Source organism: Geospiza fortis, unplaced genomic scaffold (genome assembly GCF_000277835.1).
Source record: "Geospiza fortis unplaced genomic scaffold, GeoFor_1.0 scaffold262, whole genome shotgun sequence".
Classification (NCBI taxonomy): domain Eukaryota; kingdom Metazoa; phylum Chordata; class Aves; order Passeriformes; family Thraupidae; genus Geospiza; species Geospiza fortis.
In genome coordinates, this window is record NW_005054510.1 from 491,566 (window position 1) to 495,913 (window position 4,348).

Here is a 4,348-nt window from a genome sequence, read left to right on the forward strand (position 1 = left end):
AACACCGCCCCGGCTTCTCCCCGGGATTTCCCAGAGGAGCAGCAGCTGCCTCTTCCCCTGGATCTTCAGAGGCAGAGACTGCACCTTTCTCCAGGATCCCTGCTCCAGCAGAACCACCCCTGACACTGCAGGAGGGCTGAGCCACAATTCCAATGGCACTGCTGCCAGCACCCTGACCCACAGGGTGTCAGGCTGTGTTCTGACTCTGGCAGTGTTGGTTTAGTTACTGCATTGTTTATTTTATCCTTTTATTTTCTTCCCTATTAAAGAACTGCTACTTTCCTGCTCCCATATTTGTTGCCTGAGAGACCCTTAATTTAAAATTGATAGCAACTGGGGGAGGTTCACATTCTCCATTTCAAGGGAGGCTCCAGCCTTCCTTAGCAGACACCTGGCTTTCCAAACCAAGACACTACCACAGAGAGGTTTTTTGCCATCCTCATTCTTCCCAGAGCGTGCAGAAATGAAGATGCCCCAATTCCCCTTCTAAAATCAGATTCAAACCATCCCTGGCAGTTCTGCAGCCAGCACAGTCCCACTCCACGGCACTCACACATCAGATTTATGAGTGCTGAAATATGCTAATTAAATAAAAGCCATTTCTCAGGTTTTATATTGAGTGGGGTTTTTACTGAGGAAGCAGAGCTGGCCATCCACCAGCTGCCACAGCAGCGAGGGATAGAACACAGAGATGTGAATTTCTGGATTTTATCAAGCAATTTTATTCCAAAAAGAGCCCAGCAGCACCTGCTCTGAGCCCAGAGCTGTGCAGAATCATCCATTCAGTCACCAGCACTCATTTGTGAAGGGAGTAACCCAGGAGATGCTGGCTCCCAAAATGCTGCTGTAAAGCCCAGCTGCACTGAGCTCACCTGGGCCCTCCTGCAGGGTTTGTGCCAGGAATCAGAGACTTGGTGCTGCCATACCCCAAGCAGCCCCTTTAGCCACAAATCCCACAGTTTTATAGAAAGTTTTATCACCTCTCAAAAAAAAAAAAGAAAAAAAAAAAAAAGGCAAAGAAAACACTCCCTCGTGGGCAGGGAGTGCCAGGAATCAGAGACTCAGTTACTGCCATACCCCAAAGAGTCCCTTCAGCCACAAGTCACATTTATTTAAAGTTTTATCACATCTCAAAAAAAGCAGAAGAAGAAACATTCCCTCGTGGGCAGGGTTTACGGGTTTTGGCCTCAAGCAAATCTCACCCTTCAGGAAGGGGGGATGTCTCCAGAGAGAGCAGAGCATTAGTAAGCAGATCATCTCAGCTCTAATTACACTTGGCATTCAAACAATAATTTAAGCCCAGAATAATTTCCTTTAGGCCTTCACTGACTAACAGGAGAAATAAAAGACATCAATTCTGTGTCCAGCTCTGGCCCCTCAGTTTGAGAAGGACCTTGAGATCCTTGAATGTGTCCAGAGGGGGCAACAAAGCTAGTGAGGGGTTTGGAACACAAACCCTGAGGAGAACGCTGAGGGAGCTGGGGGTGCTGAGCCTGGAGAAAAGGAGACTCAGGAGACTCAGCCTCGTTGAGCCTGCAGACACCCCTGGGTGATGGGGGCTGTCCACAGGGCTGAGATGGATGGATGAGGGACACCTGAGCTGCTCTCCACATGTGAGGAGCAATATTTGTGTTTCCTGGGCCCCACTGAGCTCAGTGGTGAGGGCACACCCTGAGTGCTGTGCCCAGCTCTGGGCCCTCAGCTTGGGAAGGGCCTTGGGACACTGAGCACATCCAGAGGGGACAGCGAGGCTGGAGAGGGGCTGGGAACACAAACCCTGTGAGGAACCCCTGAGGGAGCTGGGGGTGCTCAGCCTGGAGAAAAGGAGACTCAGGGCTGCCCTCATCACTCTCTGCAGCTCCTGAAAGGTGCCTGTGGGAACTGGCAGAACCAGAGCACACAGCCTTGAGCTGCACCAAGGGAAATACAGGCTGGATATCAGGAAGAAGTTTTTCACAGAAAGAGTGATAAAGTTCTGGAATGTTCTGCCCGGGGAGGTGGTGCAGTCCCCATCCCTGGGTGTGTTTAACAAAGCCTGGATGTGGCACTGGGTGCCAGGGTTGAGTTGAGGTGTTGGGGCTGGGTTGGAATCGATGATCTTTAGGGTCTCTCCCAACCTGGTCATTCTGTGAATTCTGTGATTCTGTGATAAACATCACAGAGGGACAACAGGCTGGCATCAGAGCAGAGCTGAACTCCTTCCATGCCTACTCTCCAGGAATTCCTCATAAATGGGGCAAGGGAAGCTGCAGAAGCCCAGCCTGGGGAGCTCAGCTGCCTCTGGAGCACAACCAGCCTCAACAGCCTCTGCAGGGGCTCTCAGAAAGAAAGCAAAGATGAAAACCAACATGCATTGAGAAATAAACACAGCAGCTCTGGGCCAGGAATGGGTTTCAAGGACCTGGGATTTGAGCCGTGGTACTGAACAACACCAGCTTTGGTAAAAGCCTCTCCAATTCTGTGTTTTAACCATCCAGCAGGTTTCTTGTCTTGCCCTTACAGTGCCAGTCAAAGTCCTTCTGTGTTTAAACTGAGTGCTCAGTGTTTAAACAGCTCTTGAGCCATCTCCCCTTTCACATCCAAACAGAAGATTTGAATGCTGTCAGCTGCCATTTCAATGAGTCTGAGATACAATCAGCTTAGGAACAGCACTTTGAACGATTTTTGAATTATTTCTGCCTTCAGTTGCAATGCCTGCAGGAAGCAATAAGCCATATAAAGATATCCCTTATCTTAAACAGATCAAAATAGGCCAATGTATAGGATTTAGGGTATAGGGTATAGGATATCCCTTATCTGGCTCCCGCAAGCATTTTGCTCTTCACACCCCATAAAGCACTGCCGGGAATTCATGTGGCTGCTGGGTTCACTTTCAATTCTGGGAATTGCCAGGAATTCACCTGGCTGCTGGGCTCACTCTGGATTTCAGGAATTGCCAGGAATTCACCTGGTTGCTGGGTTCACTCTGGATTTCAGGAACTGCCAGCCAGAGGGGACAATGAATGGAAGGATGCAGCCACATGAAAGCACAGCCTGGCAGAGGAACCCTGCTGGGAGCACATTAAAAACAAATCACTGCAGGAGCAGCTCCATTGATTCCTGCAGGGCTGCTCAGGAGCAGGGAGAGCTCAGTTTTGCGTCCCCCAGCTGCACTCCAGATAAGCTGTGCTCTGCTACAAGTGTGCTCCCCTGGAAAAACACAACAGGCTGCCATGTAAACTGCTAACGAGATTGAAAAGCTCGTTTTTATCTCAGATGTGCTGCTCCCTGGGGAATTCCTCGTGTCCTTCCCCCCATTACACATCCAGGGATGTCACCAGCACCAGGACAATGCCATGTGTGTGACGAGGAGCTCCTGTCCAGGGCAGTGGGTGACATTTCAAATGTTGGCTGCTCCTGAGAGCAAAGGCACATTAGGAGATAAAAGGCTTATCTACACAAATAGTAAACATCCAGCTGGCCTGAGCTGCTTACCCCAGCCCTGGGATTGGGAGGGCTTGGAGAGGGAGCACAAAGTGCCCTGAGATCTCTGAGGGTTTGGACAGGGAGCATAAAGTCACTCCTGAGATCTCTGAGGGTTTGGAGAGGGAGCACAAAGAACCCAGGCCTGTGAGGGTTTGGAGAAGGAAAACAAAATCACCCTGAACTCTGTGAGAATGAAAAGAGGCACAAAGACCCCTGAGCTCTCTGAGGGTTTGGAAAAGGAGAATAAAGTCACCCTGAGCTCTCTGAGGGTTTGGGAAAGGAGCATAAAGATCCCTGAGCCTTGTGAGGGTTTGGAAAAGGAAAACAAAGTCACCCTGAGCTCTCCGAGGGCTCCTTGGCTCGGGGGCTGCACTTGGTGCAGAGCATTTCCAGATCTGAGGTGCCACAGACGGCTCAAAATCAGACAAAAAGGGCGGTGGAAGGTGATCTGCCAGGGCAGAGGCTGGAACATTCCCAGAACATTCCCTGTCCAGAGCAGCACTGCCTTTGGAGCTAAAAGCTTCAGGGACACGGCCTTGTTCTGCTCTCACCCAGAGCTGATGGGTGGGAGATCAGCTCCAGCTCCCTCTGCACCCCAAGGTGTCATTAAAATAAAATTAACAGCTCCTGTCAGACTACCAAGGCAGCCCAGAGCCCCTGTCCACACCAGGCCTTCCTTTAACCTTCCTTGTGGCACAGGGGAGAATTCTTTCAGCACTTAGGCTTCTCTAAGACTAAATAATTAAGATTTTCCCCTTCTCTATCCAGCCTAGATCCCCAAAGCTTTCCCTAGAAAAGGCAAGGAAGAGCAGATGTTCAGGGTTGATGAGATTAAAGGGAATTGTCCCATATTGGGACATTTGTGGTTCCCCTATCCTGTAAA